The following is an 11,699-nucleotide window of genomic DNA, read 5'->3' as shown; positions in this document are numbered from 1 at the left end:
AGAGAGAGAGAGAGAGAGAGAGAGAGAGAGAGAGAGAGGATTCTATATGCATTTAATCTTGGCATTCCTTGCTTTGAGAGTGACTGTCCCTTTAAATGAGATGTGGAGGTCAGAGGAGTCCAAAAGGCCATCTGGCTCCTGGTGGCAGCAAGGCTCTTTTAAAGCATTCCTCTTTTTTGCTTAGCTCTTCCTTCCTGGTGAAGATATATCTCCTTGCTGCCCCTCCCGAATTTTATTGACTGACTGTTGAGATTTATTGGGTGCCCAATATATCCTTATCATCTTCCCATAATGTCCTCATTTCCCCCCAGTCCAGTCATTCCCCAGTAAATGCTCTTGAACTAAACAAGGAAGGGAGAATTGGGAGAAATTATCCTTCCCAACTGCATGGAATTTTGCGAAGCCTGCATCTATTTTGTGAACTTAATGTGCTAACTGTTTAGAATGCCAAGTTTATGAAGCCAAAGTCGTGTGCTGAATCCCCCAATGAACTCATTAATTTTGTACTGTTCCATGTCAGTAAATGAATCCTTCTACCTGCCAGTCATCTCATAGATGCCTGTCACTGGTCAGAGGAAAGGCAGGAGCTAGAAAATGGAAGGACCAAAAGAAATTCAACTCATTTATCATGACTGATATTGTTCTAGGCAATGGAGATGTCAGAATAAAACTGAAATAGAACCTGCTCTCATGGAGCTTGTATTCTACTGAAAAAGGAAACAACATGAATAAATCTACAAAGTATATAGGGAATAAATGAAAAGTGTTTTGAAAGGGGAGGGGCACTAACAACTTTGAAGATCAGAAGAGCTCCTATAGCAGAAGTACTTTGAATAAAACTGATTTTTACAAAGTGAGAAGAGGAAGCCTTTCAGGCATGGTGAGCCAGAGATGGGAGGTAGAACATCATATACAGGAAACAGCAAAAAGGCCAGTTTGACTGGAATATAGAAAGCAGGAAGGAAAGTAATGGGCAATCATTATACAAAGATAAGATCAGATTCATGTTATTAATATCTTTAAATTCCAGATGGGGAGTTTCATGCTTTATCCAAGAATCAAGAGGGAGCCCCTGAGCTTCCTGATCATGGGAGTAACAGACTTGAACCTGTGTTTTAGGAATAATAATTGGGTAGCTGTATGGAGACTGGATCAGAAAGCGAAGAGATTGGTAGATAAGAGATCAATTAGGAAATTTCTTCTCACCACTGCTACTAGAAAAAATGTAAATGCTTCCAGTCAATTAGTCAAGAGAAATTTCTTAAGAAGCTACTATGAGCCAGCCACTATGCTAAGCATTCTCCTAATGGTGGGACAATATTAGCTGCAGTAAATATCACAATAAATATTGCACTTGCAGCCTTACCTTCATCATTGTTATTATCATTTACCAAGGAATCCAGCTCAAAACCCTGGATTTTTCTCTGACTATGCTTTTGTCCTTGGCTTTTGAGCATGAGCCTTTCTGGTTGACTGCTGAACTGAAAATGGGAAAGAAACAAAAGACTGCCAGGGGGTCAACTTTTCTAGCTGGCTAATTTGAGTGAGGAACACCTGCTGTAAGCCTCTGGGTAAAGAGAGAGAGGAATTAGGCCCTCCATCCTGGACCAAAATGGTACCTCTGAGGGCTTCTTGTTTACTGTTTTTAGGTGAAGAAATGTTGGAGTGAGCTATGATCTTGTGAGTTTGGATATTTACTGCAACTAATCCCACAGGCAAGATTTGGGGTTCTACAAACAAAGGGGTCACCCTCAACAACCTTTCATTGGTCATATTGAATTTGGAAGGGGCCTTGAAAAGGCAAATGCTTGGAAGCAGTCAAATTAACTTTAGATTGTTTTCCCCACAGGGGAATAGCTTATACTTCTATTCTTGCTATATGTTTCCAATAAATAGCCCCTTGTAAAAATCAGTTCATTTTAACTGGTTAAATGACACTGGTATACTAATTACTGGAGGGTAATGATGATTTAAGGGATATGCTAACTGTAACTGGAAATTGATATTGGAGAGAAGACACCAAAATGCAGGCTCAAGTCAATAGCATTTATCCCTAAGAAGTATCCCAAGAAAACTGAAAAGAGAAGCAGCAGTGTACCTTCTGGGAAGCCTAGTCCCCAGTGACCTTGGACATAAGTATATAGATCCCCAGAACTTATAATGACTAAATATCTCTATATCTTTCCCTTATAAAATATCGATTGCTTGAAAGCAGACTATTTAACCGTTGTCCTTGTGCCCCCAAAACCTAGCATAATGCCCAGCCACAGTAGAAATGTAATACATGTTTATTGACTGACTCACTCATTCCTATGAATATCAGCACAGAATGATTATAGTCTAGCCCTTCACTGCACTGGCCAGCTGAGACCTAAGGAAACATGATTTGCACACAATTCTCAAGTCTCCTTAATTCTTCATTACAGGAATCAAAAGCCTCTTGCAGAGATGAGTCAGTGGTATAACCAGAAGAGAAATTATATTCATCAGGGATACTTATCTGTAACTATAGTCTTTCTGCTCCCCTACATTGGCCATTCTGTCCCCTAGAATGTGGTAATAGTAATATCCTTCCAACTTGCCTACTATATCCAGTCTCTACCCCACACGATGCACCCTACTCTCAACACCAAGAGAAACGATCTTAAATAGCTTTAAAAAATGTTACACTCTTGCTCAACAACCTTCAAGAGCTTCCCATTGCTCATAAAACCAAATCCAACTTCCTTTTCAAGGGTCTAAAATTCAAAATTCTCTATGATTTGGCATCAAACCAGTATCATTGGCCATTACTATTTTATAGCTTTTTCTGCTTATTACCCCCAAGAGATTTGTCAGCAAACATTTATTAAGCACTTATAACATTATTATTAACATTTCATTAAGTAACCTACAAACTTGGGATACAAATATATTAAATGAAATAATTCCTACTCTAAATAATCTTACAATCTTGATTTATTTTGACTCTCACCATCTGGGTCCCAGTCTTCTCTGGTCACCCCAATCTACTATGATCTCTCTTTGCCTTTTAATTCCTTCAGTTCTCATCTTCATACCCATTCAATTTATCATTCTTCCTATGCACCAAAAAAGTCCCTGATTTACAAACTGAATTCTTAAAATGTGGAAATCGCTTTTTCCCTTAGAAACAATATTAGAAATCAAGAATCCTCAATAGATTCATTTTTCTAAGATGAACTAGTTTGAAGATATACCTAGTTTATCTCCACTTCTGTTTCAATTAACTTCTTAGGAATCCATGAATTGAGGTGGGGAAAAGGAATGCAAAGGAAGCATGGTCAGTATCCACCACAGACCCTTGATTCTATTGCTATTCTGGGTTTCCCAATTTCTACCCACAATCACATGTGAGACATACTCTAAAAGTCCATCACCATCCCCATCCACTTGCCCAGGGTTGATCGTAAGAGTCTAAGAAAATGCAATTAATTCTCCAGATTCCTATGCTAATAATCCACATGTGAAGCAAAGATTGGAAACTTTCATCTTAAATGAAATTCCCAGGGAGTCTACAAGGATAGATTTAAGCCACCACATTGTTTAAATAGTACACATTTGAAATGGAAATATAAAATAATACAAATAATTAAAACAGAAAAACAATAAATCTAATAAAACTTTTTTTTAGTTTGCCTAGAATGTTGGTGGATGCCATCATTTATTAAATCTCATTTCTCTTCAAAAGCATAGTTCTTTCCTTGATAGAATTACATTATTAGCAGAATAATTACTAGCTATACTTGAGGCTGGGTTTGGGGTTTTATTTTTGGAGGGGGGGGATGGCTTACAAATAAACAAAACAAAAAAGAGACAGAGAAAGCTAGGGAGGGAAGAAGAGAGAGGGAGAAAGGGAGACAAAGAAAGAGAGAGAGATTTACAGTAACTGGCCAAGATTTGGATGAGTAAAAGGAAGAAAAAAGAGAGATAAAAGTCAATGTTTATAAATGGGTATATATAGGAGGAAAGATTGCATGAGGAGGAATTAATAGTGAAAAACAAAAGAAAAGATAGGGACCCTGTGGACAAGTGTAGTCCATCATGAGTATAGATAGTATAAAATACATGTTAGTGAACATTCCATTCTGTAATGGATGAGATGATGTGAATAATTAAATGGGATACAGGGGATGTACATCCATTTCACTTTCCATTAGCCATCATTCGGATTAGGAATCAGTGCATTCCAAAGAGAAGATATGACCCAATTTTTAATAATTCAGATTGCCATGTCCCTTACCCCACTTTTTATGGAAATTCACCCTCACAAGTTGCAGTAAACCTAACCCACAAGTGGGGTGCCTGCAGCCTCAAGGCCCTCTAGGTCTTCAAGTGCAGCCCTTTGACTGAATCCAAACTTCACACAACAAATCCCCTTAATAAAAGTAATTGTTCTGCAAAACTTGGACTCATTCAAAAAGTTGCACCCAAGGACCTAGGAGGCCATATGTAGCCTTGAGGCCACAGGTTCCCCACCCCTTCAGTAGGATTTCCTGCTCCACAATGAGAGATGATATGGCAACAACTTCCCAGTGACTCCTTCAGGAGATAAGATTTTTTTTTACCACTCCTGTCTCCCATTATATTTGAAGAGGAAGAATAAAAATTTCAACATAGTACTCTAAAAAAAAGATGGTAACCCCTGCTCAAAACCAAGTTAAAGGAAAATAAACCTTCCATAACTAGTCATTTTGATACCTGGATCAAATAGTACAAAAAAGGTCCTCAAATCAACTTTGTGAATCATAATGTGAAAAGAATATAAACTAAATTCAGATAAGCAGAAGGGAGAATTTGTTAATATAACTTGCTATTTTAACCAATTATTTTTACTAGCTAGGTGACAAGCTTAATTGTTGGCTTGATTTCCTTCTAAGGCTGTTCCTGTGTTAAATGTTTACACTCTTTAAATTTCATCCCCCTAGGCCCAGGGTACTGGAGGTGGCCAGCATCAAGACTCAGTTGCCCTACCCTATTCACAGTTCTGGAAAGAAAAAAGAAAAATGTAGCTTTGTCTCAGGGCTGGATAATGGGCAAAGAGAGCTTTCAGTATTTTTTTCTGAAGTGGGACACACACACACACATGCACGCACGCATTCATTCCCCTACAATAACCCCAAACACACACATACACAAATATTCCTAAGCTACTAAACGTCACCACACAAAAGTCAAGTCTAGTGATTTCTTGATCCTCATTCTAAGAGGCCACATTAGTGCTAAACAATGCTAAACAGTCATAGAAGAAACTGGCCTTAATGATGAAGAACATGAAAACAGAGAGAATAAAACACAGACATCTCAAAAGCCCAGAAAAGGGATGAAGCCGTATTTCTGACATACAATGCCGAGAGAGAACTAACTGCAAAATCAGTCAGAGACATCCTACTCCACCACTTGGAGAGTGGCTCATTTATCATTTCCCAGTTCTGAAGTGAAAGAAAGAACAAACAGGCCTGTGACTTGGTGTGGCTGGAAGACAGTGAAAATTGCCCAGAGCCCCTCTGAATCAGTAATATACACCAGGAGGAGAAGAATTGGAAAGGAAAATCCAAGTCACCCCAGTAACTAACCACAGCTTATAACCTCCAGACAATGTGGTTAATTATGGGAAATATGGGACAAAAAGCCTGCAGAAAGACATGTAAACATAATCAAGAGAAAATAATGTCCTTTGTTATTAGGAAAAAGGGGTTGGGCATGGGAATTGAAAATCCAGAAAGTTCACTTGTCTATTTTTGTTATTTCAATCCAGTGGGGGAAAAAAGTCCCTTGTTCGCATTCAGTATAGTAATAATGATAATTGTAAAAGTAGTAATCATAATAATAATTGGTTTAGTGGCACTTTAAGGCTTATAAAGAAGTGCTTTACATATATATTAGCTTACTTTATCTTTGCAATAACTCTGTGAGGTAGGTTTTGTTATTATTTCCATTTTACACATAAAGAAATTGAGTCTAGGGGCAGCTAGGTGGCGCAGTGAGTAAAGCGCCGGCCCTGGATACAGGAGGACCCGAGTTCGGTTCCAGCTTCAGACACTTAACACCCGCACACAAAAAAACAAAATAAAACAAAACAAAAAACTAGCCGTGTAGCCTTGGGCAAGTTACTTAACCCTAATTGCCCTCCAAAGGCAAAAAAATAAATAAATACATACATACATACATACATAAATTGAATCTCACAGAGATTAAATGACATTTTTCATGGTTGCACAGACTGTTCTATATCTAATTTGTATTTATGTAGCTAATATTAATGTGTCATTTCTCCTCAATAGAAAGCAAAATCCTGGAGAGCAGGAACTGTTTGACTTTAGTCACCAATAAGACAGTCAATAAGCATTTATTAAACATCTACCAGACACTGTGCTACATGGTGAGGTTATACACAAAGAAAGGCCAAAAGATAGTCCCTGCCCTCAAGGAGCTTAGAATCTAATGAGAAGGTTTTTTTCTCTTTTTCAAGGACTTCAAAATTTTCATTTTTGTCCTTCTATCTCCATCACTCAAAATAGTGCTTGGAACAGGTTTAAACACCCAAAATGCCCTATAATCCCACTCCTCTCTGAGTCTTATCCAGTGGTATGCTGGTTATTATTTAACAACTGACTCTTCAGATAAATTTTAAAAAATGTATAAACAGCACTTTTGCATCTAATCTGCATTATTAACATTTTCTCCATCACTTTATAAATTCCAGACAATAAATAAATCAAAATTCATTTGTAGCATGTGCCCATTTCTGAGGAGTGTGTGCATATTGAAAATTTAACCATTGGTTCCCTTTTTGGGTGGGGGGGGGAGAAGGCAAGGGAACCGGAATTAAGTGACTTGCCTAAGGTCACACAGCTAGTTAAGTGTCAAGTGTCTGCAGCTATATTTGAACTCAGGTTCTCCTGACTCCAAGACGGGTGCTCTATTCACTGTGCCACCTAGCTGCCCCAATTTGCTCCCTTTTTCTACTGGCTCCAGCATCCCCCTGCTCTTGTCCACTTCTTCCCATTCGTTTACCATAGGGCATTGACCAAACAGACTTGGGGCTTCCTCAATTTCTCTTGACATTATGATGAACTCTCAGCTAAGAGTGTAAACTGTCTACACATTACCCATTTCTCTGACCACAAAACCAGATCATATTCTCATTTTGTTTTTTGATCACACATTTCCCTTTTGATAATCTTCATGCTGGCTCTTGTCCTAAATTCTTTGCTTATTACACACTGAAACTTGCATACACCTACCATATCTTCCTCCATTGCCCTTCATGAGTTTGTTTTTTTTATTATTGCTGTTCAGTTGTTTTTCAAATGTGTCTCTTTGTGACCCCATCTAGGGTTTTCTTGACAAAGACACTGGAGTGGTTTGCCATTTCCTTCTCCAGTTCATTTTTTGATGAGGAAACTGAAGCAAATAGGGATAAGTGAGTTACCCAGGGTCACATAGCTATTAACTGTCTGAGAGTGGATTTGAACTCATGTCTTCCTGACTCCAGGTGTGGCACTCTATCCACTGGACCACCTAGCTGCCCAACTTTTAATTCTTCATAGACTTTGGTATTTCATAAATCAAAGCTATATAACAATCATAGTAAAATATTGGTATGAAAAACATGGGTCTTTGATAGTGAGAGAAGTTTGAAATCATTAAAGGAACTTTGCAATTTCTCAAAACCAATCCAACCTATTCCCCCCTTCCTGTTTAATTCCAAGCCTGACTTATACTGATGGATGAATTGTAAAGATATCTGACCTACTGCATGTCAAAATATGGACAACACACTTTCCTTTTTCACATATGTGGATTTTCATGTTTGAATGGCCAATTTTTCAGATACTTTGAAGTAATTACAGATTTTATCCAAGAGGCTCATCCATGGTCCAGAACTTGATGCAAAAGACATCATCACTTACAAACAGGAACATCTGGACACATTCTTTGGCGTGGTCTCTGTACTGGATATCCACCATGATAATGATAAACATCTTGGAGGAAAAAATATGCTACCCTGTTGTTGTTTTTTCTCATCACCTAATATTAAAGATCAAACAAAGTTATCTCTATTGTATCTTTTAAGGAATCTTGAATAATTTTAACAAATAGATGAGGGCCAGTTTTGAAGGATGAGAACCTCTAAGGAGCTTTTTTGCTTTACCAAATCAAGTAGCTGGATTTCCTTCCCCATAATCAACAAACACATTCTTGTTCTTTTTTTGTCTCTGTTTTTCTTTCACAGCATGACTTACATGGAAATATGTTTTATATGAATACACATGTATAACCTATGTCAAATTGCTTGCCTTCTCAATGAGGAGGAAGAGAATTTGGAATTCAAAATCTAAAAAAAGGATGCTAAAATTGTTTATACGTGTAATTAAGAAATAATAAAATATTAATATTTTTTTTAAAAATCAACAAACATAAACACTTAACATGTTACTGCTCATTTAAATGAATCAGGTAGGATTTGAAAATAGGCCTTCTTGATACCACGTCCAACATTCTAACAACTAAACCTCAATATCATAATGCAACCCATAGAATGTATGTTGGGTGGATGAAGATGGGGAAGAATTGTTGACATTTGGGGCAAAAAAATAAAGATAAAAAGTCATGATGAAGACATACTTTGAATGGGTGGAACTGACTTTAACCTTGTAAAAAGGAATACCTAAGGCAACATTGCCTATTATTTTAATCAGTTATTCTAAAGAAAATCACCATAAAACCTTTAATGATGTAGTAAAACTAGTGTATGTGCTTTGTTCTCTTCACAGAGGCAACTCACAGCTAAACCTGAATCACGAAAGCAATCATTTCCTGAAATGAATTATTATTCCATATGAAGCATTTACTTTAGCTATCCAATAGAAAACTAAAGTCCAATATGAAAGCAAGCTGCAGCATCACAACTTACCTGGGATACAAATGGAACTATGATAGAATTATGAGATGAGAAAACTATCCAAAGAAAAGTCACCTTTGAGCCACAGAAAGAAAATTATGATATTACTCAAAATTATTCAAGTAAGGCTTAAATTGACTTGTAGGGGCAGGGGGAAAATAAAGGAATAGTTTGTGTGTGTGTGTGTGTGTGTGTGTGTGTGTGTGTGTGTGTGTGTGTACACTACCTGAGAGCCTTCTGCTCTTTCCCCTGTCCTCTTTCAATTTAATATATCAACCTTTGGTGATCATTCTTCCCTTCCTGAATCTGAACTTCTTTGGTCAATCCCTCCACTTGGTGTTTGTCACTCTCCTCCACACCCTCTACCACCCAATTCCTCATTCCCATTGCCTTTATCCTTCCCATTCCAAAATTTCACCCTAATTCCACCCAACCCTTGCACTTTATCCTCTGGAATGTCTGGTCCACAGGCAACAAACTTCCCTTCATCTGAAATTTTTTCTTCTCCTACTCCTTGCATCTAGTAAATCTTACTACCTCCGATGCCATAGCCTCACTGGCCACTCTTTCTAGTAGTGACCACACCTTCACTCATTCTCCTCAGCTCTCGCATTGGTGAAGGTAGCAGAGTTGGAACACTTCTTACTCCCCATTGCCACTTCTAGATTTTCCCCCTTCCTCCATCACTAGGTAAGATCTCTTTCTTCTAGGTTCATGATATTCATATTTACCACCCAATCAAAATTCAAGTAGCTGTTGTCTACAGAACTGCCAGGTCTCTCCCTCTCCTTCCTTAATGAGGACTCTACCTGGCCTCTCCTCCCCAACTTCTGCCCTCATACCGGAGGACTTCAGCATTCATATTGACACTCCTTCAAGTACTCTAAACATTCAGCTACTCAACCTACTCATCTCCCAATTTGCACCTCAATTCAACCATGCACAAAAATGGTCATACTCTTGATCTCACCATCACTCACAAATGTACCACCTCTATGCGCAAAAAAAGCTTAAATCCCTTTATTTGACCATAATCTCTTGGCTTTTCACCTCTTTTTCTGCTTTCCCTTACAAAACTCTATTCTTCATTCTCAATTCTCTACCAGGCTCTCTCCCTTGTACCAGCCACTCTCTTTTCTTTTCTCCATCTTGACCTGTTGACAAATCAATCTAACTCTTTACTGCCCTCCTCTCTTGAATCCTTAGCCCAATTATCATATTGCCATTTATACCCAGTAAAGCTTCAGTCTTAGATCACTCTCACCATGAATCATCTGCCTCTCAGGGTTGTATCCTGGCATCTTTTTTCTTATCCTTTTAAACCACTTCACTTGGAAAACTCATCAACTCCCCTGGATTTAATTACCATCTCTATGCTGATGATTCTGAGATCTACCTTTCTTCCCAAACTCTCTGTTGATCTCCAATTCTACATCTCCAGCTGCCTTTCAAACATCTCAAACTGGATGTTCAGTAGATGCCTTAAACTCAGTATGCCTAAAACATAACATGATCTCCCCACATGCCAAATGCTTCCTGCCTTCTATATTGCTGTGGAAGGCAACGCCATCTTCCCAGTCTTTCAGGATCACAACCTGGGAGCTTTGTTCAACTCCTCAGTATCTCAGCCCCCCCCATATCCAATCTGTTGCAAAAGCCTGTCAATTTCACCTTTGCAGCATCTCTCCAATATGCCTCCTTCTCTTCTCTAATACTACTATCACTCTGGTTCAGACTCTTAGCATCTCCCTAAAGGCCTCATATCTCTCCCCACTCCAATACACCCTCCATTTAGCAACTGAAATATTTTTTGCCTAAAATGCGGGTCTGATTATGACACCCCCCACATACACTCAATAAATTCTAGTGCCTTCCTATTGCCTCTAGGAGTAAATACAAAATACTTGATTTGGGCATGCAAAGGCTTTATAACCTACCCCCCCTCCCCCACCATCTTTCCAGACTTCTTACACCTTAATTTCCAAAATGTACTCTTTGAGCCATGGTGACACTGGCCTCCTCACATTTCCATGAAGAATACATTCTATCTCTTGTTTCTAGGCATTTTCTCTGATGATTGAAACTCTCACTCCACCACTCAGACCACAGACCTACCTGGCTTCCTTTAAGTCCCAATTAAAATCCTGTCTTCTACAGGAAGTCTTCCCCAGCCCCTCTTAATTCCAGTGCCTTCCCTCTTTTAGTTATGTCCTATGTATTTATTTAAGTTATTTATATTATATACTATTATATAATATATAAATAATATCATACATACTATAATATATATTATATATAATATATAAATAATATTATATATTATTTATTATGTCCTATATATTTAGTTAAGTCTATATATAGTTTCCTTTGTATATATTTATTTGAATATTGTCTCCCCCTGTTAGATGGTAAGATCCTTGAGGGCAGAATGCCTTTTTCCTCTCTGTGTATCCTTAGTATTTAGCACAATGCCTAGTATATAACAGGTCCTTAATAAATCTTGATTGATTGATTGATAAATCACAAATTAATCCCTTTATAAGGTAGTTAAAATTGTTGAAAACTAATTGAAGCATTTTTAAAGAGCAAGTTACTTATATAAATAATATCCTTATATAGACTTTTTGCAGTTAATAGTGGACTTCATTAATTTGTTTACTTTTACTTTACAAGATTCATTACCACAACTCCTTGAGTTTCAAATTTTCTTTCCGCCCCCTTGCCCCCCCCCATGGTGGCATACAATCAAGTATAGTATCTGCAAATACTTTCA

Source organism: Petaurus breviceps, unplaced genomic scaffold (assembly GCF_028583685.1).
Source record: "Petaurus breviceps papuanus isolate PSGF00001 unplaced genomic scaffold, PetGlider_PUasm1.0 76, whole genome shotgun sequence".
Classification (NCBI taxonomy): domain Eukaryota; kingdom Metazoa; phylum Chordata; class Mammalia; order Diprotodontia; family Petauridae; genus Petaurus; species Petaurus breviceps.
The sequence above is the reverse complement of the archived record's forward strand: the minus strand, read 5'-3'. Positions refer to the sequence as shown.